We start from the raw sequence: 17843 nt of genomic DNA on the forward strand, positions 1-17843 counted from the left end.
ATCTCCGGCGCGGCCCACGCTTGGATTGCGTCCTACCTGACAGGTCGCTCCTACCAGGTGGCGTGGCGAGAATCTGTCTCCGCACCACGTGCTCTCACCACTGGTGTCCCCCAGGGCTCTGTTCTAGGCCCACTCCTATTCTCGCTATACACCAAGTCACTTGGCTCTGTCATATCCTCACATGGTCTCTCATATCATTGCTATGCAGATGACACACAATTAATCTTCTCCTTTCCCCCTTCTGACAACCAGGTGGCGAATCGCATCTCTGCATGTCTGGCAGACATATCAGTGTGGATGACGGATCACCACCTCAAGCTGAACCTCGGCAAGACGGAGCTGCTCTTCCTCCCGGGGAAGGACTGCCCGTTCCATGATCTCGCCATCACGGTTGACAACTCCCTTGTGTCCTCCTCCCAGAGTGCTAAGAGCCTCGGCGTGACCCTGGACAACACCCTGTCGTTCTCCACTAACATCAAGGCGGTGACCCGATCTTGTAGGTTCATGCTCTACAACATTCGCAGAGTACGACCCTGCCTCACACAGGAAGCGGCGCAGGTCCTAATCCAGGCACTTGTCATCTCCCGTCCGGATTACTGCAACTCGTTGTTGGCTGGGTTCCCTGCCTGTGCCATTAAACCCCTCCAACTCATCCAGAACGCCGCAGCCCGTCTGGTGTTCAACCTTCCCAAGTTCTCTCACGTCACCCCGCTCCTCCGCTCTCTCCACTGGCTTCCAGTCGAAGCTCGCATCCGCTACAAGACCATGGTGCTTGCCTACGGAGCTGTGAGGGGAACGGCACCTCCGTACCTTCAGGCTCTGATCAGGCCCTACACTCAAACAAGGGCACTGCGTTCATCCACCTCTGGCCTGCTCGCCTCCCTACCTCTGAGGAAGCACAGTTCCCGCTCAGCCCAGTCAAAACTGTTCACTGCTCTGGCACCCCAATGGTGGAACAAGCTCCCTCACGACGCCAGGACAGCGGAGTCAATCACCACCTTCCGGAGACACCTGAAACCCCACCTCTTTAAGGAATACCTAGGATAGGATAAAGTAATCATTCTAACCCCCCCCCCCCCTTAAAAGATTTAGATGCACTATTGTAAAGTGGTTGTTCCACTGGATATTATAAGGTGAATGCACCAATTTGTCAGTCGCTCTGGATAAGAGCATCTGCTAAATGACTTAAATGTAAATGTATGTAAATGTACTCCCTTGGTGACAGGCAGTGGCCGAGATAGCAGATGTTCTGACTTTATACACTGCACTTTTTGAGAGAAGTAGTTAGCAAACCAGGCCAAAGCCCCATCAGAGACACCAATACTCCTTAGCCGATCCACAAGAATGGAATGGTATACCGTATCAAAAGCTTTGGCCAAGTCAAAAATAGCTACACAACATTTCTTAGAATCAAGGGCAACGGTGACATCATTTAGGACTTTTAAGGTTGCAGTGACCTTGTCACAACACAAATGATAGGCTTAAACACATTAAGAAGGAAATAAATTCCACAAATTAACTTTTAACAAGGCACACCTGTTAATTGAAATGCATTCCAGGTGACTACCTCATGAAGCTGGCTGAGAGAATGCCAAGAGTGTGCAAAGCTGTCATCAAGGCAAAGGGTGGCTACATAGAAAAATCTCAAATATTTCATAGTTTTGATGTCTTCACTATTATTCTACAATGTAGAAAATAGTAAAAATAAAGAAAAAACTTTTGACTGGTACTGTTGCTGTCTGGACCAAAAGAGCATGGTATGGCTTTCCCGCCTTTGGGACAAAGGAGACCTGAGAAACTCGTCATTTTCGGAGACCTGAGAAACTCGTCATTTTACACAGATCTCTGGTTTCAGCCAATTGTGAATTGAAAAGGAAAGTTGGCGGGTGCACAGTGCACAGTTAAAGGTGCTGCATGGTCAATCCGACGTCTGCATTGGCCGTGCAGCATTTATAGGGATAGGGCCCCTGCAGAAGTCAGGGCATTCATACTTTAGGTGTTTAGCGGAGCAGTGCAGAGCTGTTGTGAAGGAAGTGAGTTTGTGTTTATACAGGATCACCCTCCCCCACCTACAATCAACCAATCATGTCAATGTGGAGCTATAAGGAGCCCTCCGCTATAGGGAGCCCTCTGCATTGTTACAAAATTTGGGAGGCGCACAGTGATGCACCACCCAAATTACTGCCGTGGGAAACTGAGGGCCCGGAATAGGCTAGTTGGGTTGCAAATTCGCTAGTGACATCTCAAGTCAAGACCGATAGAAAGGGAGGGAGTAGAGAGATTAATTTTCATCAGGATATTTTCTCCTGTTTTTATTGGTCGACTTTGGGCCTATGTGTTTTACTTAGTTGATGATGAAGTTATAAGCTTACTGCTGCATTGGCCTATAGGCTATTTCTGAGTTCTATGTGCTCATTTATTTAGCTGCCAATGGATTGCAGTGTATCAATGTGTCCATATGGCAGAGGCTGGTGCTCTTGCCTTAGAATTCAACAAACTTTTAGATTTGTATCCTTTTACTTAAGATTTTTATTATTCACCACGTTTTTGAGAAACTAAAACGTTATTATTGAAATGAAACTGTTCCCCAAAAATACTTATAACTGGCATGCAGATCGGTAGAAATGGGTGGATAATAATATTGTCATTTTCCCCTAACTTGAAACTGGCTGTGGTCTTTATAACACCTATTTAAAAAATGGTGAATGATACAGCGCGTGCACATATTGGTCCTGTGAAAAAAACTTGCCCGCCTAAGGAATCCAAGGCCCATCCAACTGACTCGTTCTTGTGCCGGCACTGTTTCGCCTCTTTCTTTTAGACCTATTGAAACCAAGTATTAATAAAAGCATTGTGATTAACAATTCCCTGTGCGTTTTGTAAGTGCCCTAAAACCTGGGAAAAATATGGGAGGGGTTCTCAGAATGCCATTTTATAGTTCATGTGACATTTTACATTTTCAATTAATTTTGCAGACGCTCTGGGACTTAGTTATTGCATTCAACCACATCTCAGTCATAGTACACACTCTAGGTGGCACTATGCACCCTTTCAGCTTGTTTGCCAACTCATAGAAATTGTAGTATTAGAAAACGTAAAATCAGCAAAAAAGATAATTCGTAAAAATCCAAATAACTTCACAGATCTTCATTGTAAAGGGTTAAAACACTGTTTCCCATGCTTGTTCAATGAACCATAAACAATTAATGAAGATGCACTTGTGAAACGGTCGTTAAGACACTAACAGCTTACAGACGGTAGGCAATTAAGGTCACAGTTAAGAAAACTTAGGACACTAAAGAGGCCTTTCTACTGACTCTGAAAAACACCAAAAGAAAGATGCCAAGGATCCCTCATCTGCGTGAACATGCCTTAGGCATGCTGCAAGGAGGCATGAGGACTGCAGATGTGGCCAGGGCAATAAATTGCAATGTCTGTACAGTGAGACGCCTAAGACTGCGCTACAGGGAGACCGGACGGACAACGGATCGTCCTCTCAGTGGCAGACCACATGTAACAACACCTGCACAGGATTGGTACATCCGAACATCACACCTGTGGGACAGGTACAGGATGGCAACAACAACTGCCCGAGTTACCCCAGGAACGCACAATCCCTCCATCAGTGCTCAGACTGTCCACAATAGGCTGAGAGAGGCTGGACTGAGGGCTTGTAGGCCTGTTGTAAGGCAGGTCCTCAACAGACATCACCGGCAACAACATCGCCTATGTGCACAAACCCACCGTCGCTGGATCAGACACGACTGGCAAAAAGTGCGCTTCAGTGACGAGTCGCAGGTTTTGTCTCACCAGGGGTTTTGGTCGGATTTGCGTTTATCGTCAAAGGAATGAGCGTTACACCGAGGCCTGTACTCTGGAGCGGGATCAATTTGGAGGTGGAGGGTCCATCATGGTCTGGGGCAGTGTGTCACAGCATCATCGGACTGAGCTGATTGTCATTGCAGGCAATCGCAACACTGCGTTACAGGGAAGACATCCTCCTCCCTCATGTGGTACCCTTCCTGCAGGCTCATCCTGACATGACCCTCCAGCATGACCATGCCACCAGCCATACTGCTCGTTCTGTGCATGATTTCCTGCAAGACAGGAATGTCAGTGTTCTGCTTTGGCCAGTGAAGAGCCCGGATCTCAATCCCATTGAGCATGTCTGGGACCTGTTGGATCGGAGGGTGAGGGCTAGGGCCATTCCCCCCAGAAATGTCCGGGAACTTACAGGTGCCTTGGTGGAAGAGTGGGGTAACATTTCACAGCAGGTACTGGCAAATCTGGTGAAGTCCATGAGGAGGAGATGTAGTGCAGTACTTTATGCAGCTGGTGGCCACACCAGATACTGACTGTTACTTTTGATTTTGACACCCCCTTTGTTCAGGGACACATTATTCCATTTCTGTTAGTCACATGTCTGTGGAACTTGTTCAGTTTATGTCTAGTTGTTGAATCTTATGTTCATACAAATATTTACACATGTTAAGTTTGCTGAAAATAAATGCAGTTGACAGTGAGAGGACGTTTATTTTTTTGCTGAGTTTACTACTTCAAAATAGAGGTGGCCTCAATGGCAACCAAGGGGCCAGGGTTCCGGCCTAGAAGCAGTTTCAACTGCTCCTACAGTTTTGCTTCGGTACTGCAGTTTAACTGACAATTTCCATACATGGCCACATAAAGTCAAATTAGAAAATTCCAAATAAGACACTTTATTCATCATCTTTGTGCACAAAACATCCATTGAATTATTCAAATAATTGTCGCTGAGGCAGATATTTTTTTCAGCACTCAGAGCCGAAGATATTAACATTTTATATTCATCCAATGTCTGCCATGCGTTTGGGTGACATGACTTCGTAGCATGCCAGATCTTATTGGATAGGTATTTTAAGTATCAGCTAACCTCATTATATGTCATAGCAATGTGTCAGTCAATGACAGTCGATGACGTGGCACGCAACCATTGGTTGATGCATGTAACGTCTGAGCAGGGGGACGAGACCTACAGTCGTGGCCAAAGGTTTTGAGAATGACACAAATATTAATTTCCACAAAGTTTGCTGCTTCAGTGTCTTTAGATATTTTTGTCAGATGTTACTTTGGAATACTGAAGTATAATTACAAGCATTTCATAAGTGTCAAAGGCTTTTATTGACAACTACATGAAGTTGATGCAAAGAGTCAATATTTGCAGTGTTGACCCTTCTTTTTCAAGACCTCTGCAATCTGCCCTGGCATGCTGTCAATTAACTTCTGGGCCACACCCTGACTGATGGCTGCCCATTCTTGCATAATCAATGCTTGGAGTTTGTCAGAATTTGTGGGTTTTTGTTTGTCCACCCGCCTCTTGAGGATTGACCACAAGTTCTCAATGGGATTAAGGTCTGGGGAGTTTCCTGGCCATGGACCCAAAATATTGATGTTTTGTTCCCCGAGCCACTTAGTTATCACTTTTGCCTTATGGCAAGGTGCTCCATCATGCTGGAAAAGGCATTGTTCGTCACCAAACTGTTCCTGGATGGTTGGGAGAAGTTGCTCTCGGAGGATGTGTTGGTACCATTCTTTATTCATGGCTGTGTTCTTAGGCAAAATTGTGAGTGAGCCCACTCCCTTGGCTGAGAAGCAACTCCACACATGAATGGTCTCAGGATGCTTTACTGTTGGCATGACACACGACTGATGGTAGCGCTCACCTTGTCTTCTCTGGACAAGCTTTTTTCCGGATGCCCCAAACAATCGGAAAGGGGATTCATCAGAGAAAATGACTTTACCCCAGTCCTCAGCAGTCCAATCCCTGTACCTTTTGCAGAATATCAGTCTGTCCCTGATGTTTTTCCTGGAGAGAAGTGGATCTTTGCTGCCCTTCTTGACACCAGGCCATCCTCCAAAAGTCTTCGCCTCACTGTGCATGCAGATGCACTCACACCTGCCTGCTGCCATTACTGAGCAAGCTCTGTACTGGTGGTGCCCCAATCCCGCAGCTGAATCAACATTAGGAGATGGTCCTGGCACTTGCTGGACTTTCTTGGGCACCCTGAAGCCTTCTTCACAACAATTGAACAGCTCTCCTTGAAGTTATTGACGATCCGATAAATGGTTGATTTAGGTGCAATCTTACTGGCAGAAATATCCTTGCCTGTGAAGCCCTTTTTGTGCAAAGCAATGATGACGGCACATGCTTCATTGCAGGTAACCATGGTTGACAGAGGAAGAACAATGATTCCAAGCACCACCCTCCTTTTGAAGCTTCCAGTCTGTTATTCGAACTCAATCAGCATGACAGAGTGATCTCCAGCCTTGTCCTCATCAACACTCACACCTGTGTTAACGAGAGAATCACTGACATGATGTCAGCTGGTCCTTTTGTGGCAGGGCTAAAATGCAGTGGAAAAGATTTTTGGGGATTCAGTTCATTTGCATGGCAGAGGGACTTTGCAATTAATTGCAATTCATCTGATCACTCTTCATAACATTCTGGAGTATATGCAAATTGCCATCATACAAACTGAGGCAGCAGACTTTGTGAAAATTAATATTTGTGTCATTCTCAAAACTTTTGGCCACGACTGTATTGGCGCTTTCAAGACAACTGGGAACTCTGGAAAAAATACGAGGTCAAATCACAGCTTCAGGGATTTTCAGGTCAGAAAGTCGGAGTTCTAGAAAGATGCCAGAGTTTCCGACTTGGAATTCCGAATTGAATGACCATTAAACGATTTTTCCAGTCGGAGCTCGTATTCTTCTGAGTTTCCAGTTGTCTTGAACGCACTGAAGTCAGAGATTTCAGAGTTCCCAGTTGTTTTGAATGCGGCGTAAGTGTTTCATCCCAATTCTGGAGCCTTTCATGCAGCAGGTACGGAAGTTGCTTGCTGATGGTAGCCAATTACTGCAGGACTGGTTAGGTTGAAGATTATGGTCACGTTCCCCTGCTCAGACTTTGCCTCAACCAATGGTTGAGTTCCATGTCATCACCTGTGTCATTGACTGACAGATTACTATATGATGTGGTTAGCTGATACTTAAAATACCTATCCAGGCGCTGTAAGATTTGGCATGCGTCAGCAATGCCCGAGTAGAGGAAAACATATCATTGGCTGTACTCCATCGTCTATCATCCTGAGCTCCCACATGATGACCTCTGACGTCACCTACTAAGGAAATTACCTCGATAACAGAATTTTCTGCAGTTTAATCTCGGTTACCCAAAAGTAAAATGACCTCCAAGTTTGTCATTTCCTGTTTCATGGGGAATGCTATGAACAATTTTGATTACCTTTGTGCAAACCGAAACTCTCGGCCAAACCCCTCCCATCCGCTAATTTCACCAATATCATTGCCAAAAAGTGAATTTTTGTTTTCATACATTTTTACTATATAGACAATTTTGACTGTGTAATCTAGTGGAAACCGTTTATCATCCGCACACAGATTTGAAAATCACAGCACCACCTTTACCCAATCCTGATTTGTCCAAATAATAAATTACAAAAACCCCAAACCAGGAACTACTGCTGCTCGAAATCGCATAATTCTAAGTGAGCCTCAGATTATCGTACTTCCGGCGCCGACAGAGATGGCCGCCTCGCTTTACGTTCCTAGGAAACGATGCAGTATTTTGTTTTTTATGTGTTATTTCTTACATTGTTACCCCAGGAAATCTTAGATTTTATTACATACAGTCAGGAGGAACTATTGGATATAAGAGCAACGTCAACTCACCAACATTACGACCAGGAATACGACTTTCTCGAAGCGGATCCTCTGTTTGGCCCACCACCCAGGACAATGGATCGGATCCCAGCCGGCGACCCAAAACAACGGTGCCGCAGAAGGGGCAGACGGAGCGGTCTTCTGGTCAGGCTCCGTAGACAGGCACATCGCGCACCGCTCCCGAGCATACCACTCGCCAATGTCCGGTCTCTTGACAACAAGGTAGACGAAATCCGAGCAAGGGACTGTAACATTCTTTGTTTCACGGAAACATGGCTCACTCGAGACACGCTATCGGAGCCGGTACAGCCACCTGGTTTCTTCACGCATCGCGCCGACAGAAACAAGCATCTCTCTGGTAAGAAGGGCGGGGGTGTATGCCTTATGATTAACGACACGTGGTGTGATTATAACAACATACAGGAACTCAAGTCCTTTTGTTCATCTGACTTAGAATTCCTCACAATCAAATGCCGACCGCATTATCTACCAAGAGAATTCTCTTCGATCATAATCACAGACGTGTATATTCCCCCCCAAGCAGACACATCGACGGCCCTGAAAGAACTTCATTTGACTCTATGTAAACTGGAAACCACATATCCGAGGCTGCATTTATTGTAGCTGGGGATTTTAACAAGGCTAATCTGAAAACAAGGCTCCCTAAATTCTATCAGCATATCGATCGCGCGACCCGGGCTGGCAAAACCCTGGATCATTGTTATTCTAATTTCCGCAACGCATATAAGGCCCTCCCCCGCCCTCCTTTTGGAAAAGCTGACCACGACTCCATTTTGTTGCTCCCAGCCTATAGACAGAAACTAAAACAGGAAGCACCCGCGCTCAGGTCTGTTCAACGCTGGACCGACCAATCGGATTCCACGCTTCAAGATTGCTTCGATCACGAGGACTGGGACATGTTCCGCATAGCGTCGAACAACAACATTGATGAATACGCTGATTCGGTGAGCGAGTTTATTAGCAAGTGCATCAGTGATGTTGTACCCACAGTATCTATTAAAACATTCTCCAACCAGAAACCGTGGATTGATGGCAGCATTCGCGCAAAACTGAAAGCCCGAACCACTGCTTTTAATCAGGGCAAGGTGACTTGAAACATGGCCGAATACAAACAGTGTAGCTATTCCCTCCGCAAGGCAATCAAACAAGCTAAGCGTCAGTATAGAGACAAAGTAGAGTCGCAATTCAACGGCTCAGACACGAGAGGTATGTGGCAGGGTCTACAGTCAATCACGGACTACAAAAGAAAAACCAGCCCCGTCGCGGACCACGTTGACTTGCTCCCAGACAGACTAAACAACTTCTTTGCTCGCTTTGAGGACAATACAGTGCCACTGACACGGCCCGCTACCAAAGCCTGTGGGCTCTCCTTCACTGCAGCCAACGTGAGTAATACATTTAAACGTGTTAACCCTCGCAAGGCTGCAGGCCCAGACGGCAGGCCCAGACGGCATCCCCAGCCGCGTCCTCAGAGCATGCGCAGACCAGCTGGCTGGTGTGCTTACGGACATATTCAATCAATCCTTATCCCAGTCTGCTGTTCCCACATGCTTCAAGAGGGCCACCATTGTTCCTGTTCCCAAGAAAGCTAAGGTAACTGAGCTAAATGACTACCGCCCTGTAACACTCACTTCCGTCATCATGAAGTGCTTTGAGAGACTAGTCAAGGACCATATCACCTCCACCCTACCTGACACCCTAGACACACTCCAATTTGCTTACCGCCCCAATAGGTCCACAGATGACGCAATCACACTGCACACTGCCCTAACCCATCTGGACAAGAGGAATACCTATGTAAGAATGCTGTTCATCGACTACAGCTCAGCATTTAACACCATAGTACCCTCCAAACTCGTCATTAAGCTCGAGACCCTGGGTCTCATCCCCGCCCTGTACAACATCTCCACTTCGCTGATCCTCAACACTGGGGACCCACAAGAGTGCGTTCTCAACCCTCTCCTGTACTCCCTGTTCACCCACGACTGCGTGGCCATGCACGCCTCCAACTCAATCATCAAGTTTGCAGGCGACACTACAGTGGTAGGCTTGATTACCAACAACGACGAGGCGGCTTACAGGGAGGAGGTGAGGGCCCTCGGACTGTGGTGTCAGGAAAATAACCTCACACTCAAATGTCAACAAAACAAAGATGATCGTGGACTTCAGGAAACAGCAGAGGGAGCAGCCCCCTATCCACATCGACGAGACAGTAGTGGAGAGGGTGGAAACTTAAGTTCCTCGGCGTACACATCACAGACAAACTGAAATGGTCCAACCACACAGACAGCGTGGTGAAGAAGGCGCAGTAGCGCCTCTTCAACCTCAGGAGGCTGAAGAAATTCGGCTTGTCACCAAAAACACTCACAAACTTTTACAGATGCACAATAGAGAGCATCCTGTCGGGCTGTATCACCGCCTGGTACGGCAACTGCTCCGCCCATAACCGTAAGGCTCTCCAGAGGGTAGTGAGGTCTGCACGAACGCATCACCGGGGGCAAACTACCTGCCCTCCTGGACACCTACACCACCCGATGTCACAGGAAGGCCAAAAAGATCATCAAGGACAACAACCACCCGAGCCACTGCCTGTTCACCCCGCTATCATCCAGAAGGCGAGGTCAGTACAGGTGCATCAAAGCGGGGACCGAGAGACTGAAAAACAGCTTCTATCTCAAGGCCATCAGACTGTTAAACAGCCATCACTAACATTGAGTGGCTGCTGCCAACATACTGACTCAACTGTAGCCACTTTAATAATGGAAAAATTGATGTAATAAATGTATCACTAGCCACTTTAAACAATGCCACTTTATATAATGTTTACATACCCTACATTACTCATTTCATATGTATATACTGTACTCTATACCATCTACTGCATCTTGCCTATGCCGTTCGGCCATCACTCATTCATATATTTCTATGTACATATTGTTATTCATTCCTTTACACTAGTGTGTATAAGGTAGTTGTTGTGAAATTGTTAGGTTAGATTACTTGTTAGATATTACTGCATGGTCGGAACTAGAAGCACAAGCATTTCGCTACACTCGCATTAACATCTGCTAACCATGTGTATGTGACCAATAAAATTAGATTTTTGATTTGAGATTCATCTGTCCACGAGAGATTATCGTCAGTTAAGTGCAACAAAAAAAACAATTTATAAAAAACATTTTATTAAAAGTACCGCATGATAGCGGTACTTTTAGTTTATGGTTGACATAGGTTTTTGGCGATTAGCCAATCTGCGTTTCTCAATGAGTTTAACTCACTTGAACATATCGAACGAGTATGAACGCAGCATTAGCAAATGAACACGGCCAACAATTGTTTGACATAGAGGACTAGAAGGACACGCCCATTTCATGCCTCAAAAAACAAAGGTGTGTCTTTTCAGTTGCTTCGTCGGAGATCATACAGTTGAAGTCATTTTAATTAACTTAATTTTCAAAATGACACATTGGGCTGTGCCGTGGCGGAGATCTTTGTGGGCTATACTCGGCCTTGTCCCGGGATGGGGGTTTTGATGCACCATTGCCATGGTTGTGTTAACATTGTAGTGAACAGTGTTCACATAATCAGAAAGATCATTGTCGTAGACTTTCTACGTAGGGGATCCGGGAGGGTATGTTGGTGGTTGGAGATATCCCTCCAGTGGTGTGGAGGCTGTGCTTTGGCAAAGTGGGTGGGGTTATATCCTACCTGTTTGGCCCTGTCCGGGGGTTTCATCGGATGGGGCCACAGTGTCTCCTGACCCCTCCTGTCTCAGCCTCCAGTATTTATGCTGCAGTAGTTTATGTGTCGGGGGGCTAGGGTCAGTCTGTCACATCTGGAGTATTTCTCTTGTCTTTTCCGGTGTCCTGTGTGAATTTAAATATGCTCTCTCTAATTCTCTCTTTCTCTTTCTTTCTTTCTCTCTCTCTGTCTCGGAGGACCTGAGCCCTAGGACCATGCCTCAGGACTACCTGGCTTGATGACTCCTTGCTGTCCCCAGTTCACCTGGCCGTGCTGCTGCTCCAGTTCCAACTGTTCTGCCTGCAGCTATGGAACCCTGACCTGTTCACCGGACGTGCTACCTGTCCCCGACCTGTTGTCCCAGACCTGCTGGAACCCTGACCTATTCACCGGACGTGCTACCTGTCCCAGACCTGCTGTTTTCAACTCTCTAGAGACGGCAGGAGCGGTAGAGATACTCTCAAAGATTGGCTATGAAAAAGCCAACTGAAACTTACTCTTGTGTTACTGACTTGTTGCACCCTCGACAACTACTATGATTATTATTATTATTTGACAATGCTGGTCATTTATGAACATTTGAACATCTAGGCCATGTGCTGTTATAATCTCTACCCGGCACAGCCAGAAGAGGACTGGCCACCCCTCATAGCCTGGTTCCTCTCTAGGTTTCTTCCTAGGTTTTGGCCTTTCTAGGGAGTTTTTCCTAGCCACCGTGCTTCTACACCTGCATTGCTTGCTGTTTGGGGTTTTAGGCTGGGTTTCTGTACAGCACTTTGTGATATCAGCTGATGTAAGAAGGGCTATATAAATACATTTGATTTGATTTGTCAGGCATGGAAATTCGCGAGCTTCTTCAAATTCGTACTCCAGAGCAGGGGCATAAAGTGGACTCAAGAACAGATCGTCAGCGAACTGAAATGGTTGAATATTTGGTATAAGAAAATAAAGGACGACAATAGCCAAACTGTTCACAACAGCAAGAACTGGACATATGTGACGCTGAAATAATGGCGACGAGTCCTGTTTGGAAAACCCAGCCTGGTCCAAATGCCCGAGATGAGTTTAATGTAAATAATTGCATCCTCTGTCGAGGTCTCATTCAACAATGAGTTGGTCAAAGTCGTAGACTAGCCGTTAATGTTTGGCCAACGTGTATACAACTTGGCTGTGCCTCACCATATTCCCTAGCCCAATATTGAACTAAATTAGTTTAGTGTTACTCCTTAGTTCAAGGACCTTACAAAATCTGTTTTTAAATGGGGGAATTGTCTCTAGAAGCCTAAATAGCAAATACTCCATCCACACGTGAATCAATTCTCAATTGCGGTACGATTCTAGAAACATAAATCCCTGTACTTTCATATATCAAAAGTTAAACAAATTCAAAATGCACACTTACTGTACACTGTTATAACCGTGTTTAACACTGTTGTCTGCAACTGTCTTTTTCAGTGAAAATACGTTTGTGGCGTCTGTCTTCCCGTTTAACCAAACACGTGATCAGACACAGAAAGCTAATAAGTACAGGTAGTTCACTGTCTTCCGTCTGTTTTCAGTAAACAAGCGCTGTAACATGGAAATACGGTTGTGTGGGAACCCTCACCTTATTAAGGTGTATCAATTTAACCTTTCGTTTTTTGAAAATGTTTTCTCGCCAATATGAAAGATAAGGTCCTTATACTTCCAAAGCCGTATAGCTAGCGATGCTGTTAATGTTTAGACCAAGCGTCATGGCTCCCAAAACTAGCCCCGGGCCCTACGGAAGACGCCTTCGTCCAATATGTTTAATGTAATGGAACAGTCAAGATCAAGGGCTACATATTCCCTAGGCCAATGGCTGGCAGATTGCGATGCACTACTTTTGAACAGGACCCATGGTGTAAATGGGGCTCCCGAGTGGTGCAGCGGTTTAAGGCAATGCATCTCAGTGCTAGAGGCATCACTACAAACCCTGGTTCGATTCCAGGCTGTATCACAACCGGACGTGATTGGGAGTCCCATAGAGCGGCGCACAATTGTCCCAGCATTGTCCAGGTTAGGGTTTGGTCGGGGTAGGCCGTCATTGTAAGTAAGAATTTGTTCTTAACTGACTTGCCTAGTTAAATAAAAATGTAATTGTCTGACCATCCTCAGTCCTTGGGTAAACTGCTTTTTTGCAGACATCCCCTTCGCTCACATCAGTGCAAAGCAGGGGGACATGTGTTTTTCTGCAGTTCAAATTCGGTAACCATGGGTGTTGTTTTCGTAATTAATTGGGGGGGGGGGTCCTAAACCTGTTTTGCAATGGGTTATTTATGACAATGATTTGCTTTCCTTGTGTTTCTCCTTTTTAGAACAGGCAATAGACGCCGTCTGCATTGCGCTAACAGACCGACTTCAGTCCATGGACAAGACGACTTCACAGGAGGAAGGTGGGGAGATTGAGGTCAGGAGCAAATTGTAGCGTGTTCTCAGATTCAGAATGCACAGAAAACTCAAGAGACAATACACTGGTCCAATGTGGAAATTGCAGACCTTCTCCAGATACATGCAGAGATTTGTGCACAGATGTCTGGTACCAGACAACAGTAAGGTGGATAGTAAAATCACAGTCCTACTGCACAGCAGGGGCATAAAGAGGAGTAAAAACAAGGTCTGCAGCAAACTGACAATTTGAAGAGACAATAGCCACAGTTATAGTGACTGTGAAGACTGGCCATATGTCACTGTGTGATGCTATCTGGGGAAGCAGTCTGTCCTCTAATAAAATTGCCCCCACCAGCAGCAGCCAAGGGTCTAGTGAGTCGGTCCATGATGATGGCGGTGAGTCCTGCTCTGAAATATTAGACAATCTGCCTGATTCCAAACATTCTAAACCACACAAGGAGGGATGGTCTTCCCACAGTCATCAGCACGGCATGTTGTTCAAATATCAATATGATTTTTCCGTATGGGTAGCACTGATGTGAAAGGGACACCAGCAAAAAGCAGTTGGTCAGACAATAAAATCATTTAACATCAATAACATCATCATCCGTAATGGGTCTGCGGTCAAGTGACCACCCCCATCACTGTCAAACGCTCCCTAAAACACTTCAGCGAGCAGGCCTTTCTAATCGACCTGGCCCAGGTATCGTGGAAGGACATTGACCTCATTCCGTCAGTAGAGGATGACTGGTTATTCTTTAAAAGTGCTTTCCTCACCATCTTAAATAAGCATGCCCCACTCAAACAATTTAGAACTAGGAATAGATATAGTCCTTGGTTCACTCCAGACCCATCTGCCCTTGACCAGCACAAAAACATCCTGTGGCGTACTGCATTAGCATCAAATAGCCCCCGCGATATGCAACTTTTCTGGGAAGTTAGGAACCAATATACACAGGCAGTTAGGAAAGCTAAGGCTAGCTTTTTCAAACAGAAATTTGCATCCTGTAGCACAAACTCCAAAAAGTTCTGGGACACTATAGTCCATGGAGAATAAGAGCACCTCCTCCCAGCTGCCCACTGCACTGAGGCTAGGAAACACTGTCACTACTGATAAATCCGCGATAATTGAGAATTTAAATAAGCATTTTTCTACGGCTGGCCATGCTTTCCACCTGGCTACCCCTAGCCCGGTCAACAGCCCTGTACCCCCCACAGCAACTTGTCCAAGCCTCCCCATGTCTCCTCCACCCAAATTCCGATAGCTGATGTTCTGAAAGAGCTGCAAAATCTGGACCCCTACAAATCAGCCGGGCTAGATAATCTGGACCCTCTCTTTCTAAAATGATCCTCCAAAATTGTTGCAACCCCTATTACTAGCCTGTTCAACCTCTCTTTCGTATCGTCTGAGATCCCCAAAGATTGGAAAGCTGCCGCGGTCTAGGACTCTAGACCCAAATTGTTACAGACCTATATCTATCCTACCCTGCCTTTCTAAGGTCTTCGAAAGCCAAGTTAACAAGCAGATCACCGACCATTTCGAATCCCACCGTACCTTCTCCGCTATGCAATCTGGTTTCCGAGCTGGTCATGGGTGCACCTCAGCCACGCTCAAGGTCCTAAACGATATCATAACCGCCATCGATAAGAGACAATACTGTGCAGCTGTATTCATCGACCTGGCCAAGGCTTTCGACTCTGTCAATCACCACATTCTTATCGGCAGACTCAGCCTTGGTTTCTCAAATGACTGCCTCGCCTGGTTCACCAACTACTTCTCAGACAGAGTTCAGTGTGTCAAATCGGAGGGCCTGTCGTCCGGACCTCTGGCAGTCTCTATGGGGGTGCCACAGGGTTCAATCCTCGGGCCGACTCTTTTCTCTGTATACATCAATGATGTCGCTCTTGCTGCTGGTGACTTTCTGATCCACCTATACGCAGACAACACCATTCTGTATACTTCTGGCCCTTCTTTGGACACTGTGTCAACTAACCTCCAGACGAGCTTCAATGCCATGCAACTCTCCTTCCGTGGCCTCCAACTACTCGTAAATGCAAGTAAAACTAAATGCATGCTCTTCAACCGATCGCTGCCCACACCTGCCCGCCCGCCCAGTATCACTACTCTGGACGGTTCTGACTTAGAATATGTGGACAACTACAAATACCTAGGTGTCTGGTTAGACTGTAAACTCTCCTTCCAGACTCACATTAAGCATCTCCAATCCAAAATTAAATCTAGAATCAGCTTCCTATTTCACAACAAAGCATCCTTTACTCATGCTGCCAAACATACCCTCGTAAAACTGACTATCTTACCGATCCTTGACTTCGGCGATGTCCTTTACAAAATAACCTCCAACACTCTACTCAACAAATTGGATGCAGTCTATCACAGTGCCATCTGTTTCGTCAACAAAGCCCCATGTACTACCCACCATTGCGACCTGTATGCTGTCGTTGGCTGGCCCTCGCTTCATATTCGTCGCCAACTCCACTGGTTCCAGGTCATCTATAAGTCTTTGCTAGGTAAAGCCCCATCTTAGCTCAGCTCACTGGTTACCATTGCAGCACCCACCCGTAGCACGCGCTCCAGCAGGTATATTTCACTGGTCACCCCCAAAGCCAATTCTTCCTTCGGCCGCCTTTCCTTCCAGTCCTCTGCTGCCAATGACTGGAACGAACTGCAAAAATCACTGAAGCTGGAGACTCATATCTCCCTCACTAGCTTTAAGCACCAGCTGTCAGAGCAGCTCATAGATCATGGCACCTGTAATTAGCCCATCCAACTACCTCATCTCCATACTGTTATCTATTTGATTTATTTTGCTCTTTTGCACATCTATCACTCATGTTTAATTGCTATATTGCAATTATTTCACCACTATGGCCTATTTATTGCCTTACCTCCGTTATCCTACCTCATTTGCACACACTGTATTTAGACTTTTTCTATTGTATTATTGACTGTATGTTTGTTTATTCCATGTGTAGCTCTGTGTTTGTGTTGCACTGCTTTGCTTTATCTTGCCCAGGTCGCAGTTGTAAATGAGAACTTGTTCTCAACTAGCTTACCTGGTTAAATAAAGGTGAAATAAAAATTAAAACAAATGTAAGGTTATTTATTTCTTTCTATGGGCCCTGCTCAAACCTAGTGCACTATATAGAAAGCAGGGAACAGGAATGCCATTCAGCAATTCAAATTCGGTAGTGATAAACCATGTTGTTTTTGCAATTAATTGGGGGTGGTGCATCTAAACTTGTTTTGCAATGGGTGTTTAGCTCAGTGACTTGCTTTCATAGTTTTTTTTCGCTCTTCATTTTAAGAACGATCCGAGCCCCAGAAGAGAACCACGGGCATCAATACTAGGCAGACAAAAATAAATAAATAATCGAGGTTAGAACAGGCAATAGACTCCATCTGCATTACACTAACAGACTTGGGTCGACTTCAGTCCATGGCCAAGAATTCCCAGGAGGAAGACCAGGATGCAGACCAACAGAGGCTATTAGAGAGGGAGATTGTTCAGTGTCGAGGGCCAGGAGCAGCTTCTTCCCCCAAGCCATAAGACTGCTAAATAGTCTATGTAGATATTTGGATAACTATCTGTATTGACCCTTTTTGCACTAACTCTTGACTCTTCGCATACATTGCTGCTACTGTTTAATCATCTAGCCTGTTGCCTAGTCACTTTATCCCTACCTATATGTACATAGTGCCTTCAGAAAGTATTCTCACCCCTTGACTTTTCTGCTGTGTTACAATCTGAATTTAAAATTGAGATTGTCACTGGCCTACACACAATACCCCATAATGTCAGAGTGGAATTACATTTTTAGAAAATGTTACAAATGAATTAAAAATAAAAAGCTGAAATGTCTTGAGTCAAGCATTCAACCCCTTCGTTATGGCAAGCTTAAATAAGTTCAGGAGTAAAAATGTGCTTAACAAGTCA

The 17843-nt window shown here is 45.6% G+C and overlaps 1 long non-coding RNA gene across 1 annotated transcript; it reads right to left on the reverse strand.

Annotated features, from left to right (window-relative positions):
• Positions 1-11657: 11657 nt before the first annotated feature.
• On the reverse strand, positions 11658-12233 carry LOC145862367 (uncharacterized). The gene is made up of 2 exons (XR_014381783.1): positions 11881-12233; positions 11658-11819 (listed from the first exon to the last, which is right to left on the reverse strand). It is a non-coding gene; the product is annotated as an uncharacterized LOC145862367 (long non-coding RNA).
• Between the last annotated feature and the right edge of the window lie 5610 nt (positions 12234-17843).

The sequence above is a fragment of the Salmo salar genome, chromosome 20 (genome assembly GCF_965601325.2).
Source record: "Salmo salar chromosome 20, fSalSal1, whole genome shotgun sequence".
NCBI classification, from domain to species: domain Eukaryota; kingdom Metazoa; phylum Chordata; class Actinopteri; order Salmoniformes; family Salmonidae; genus Salmo; species Salmo salar.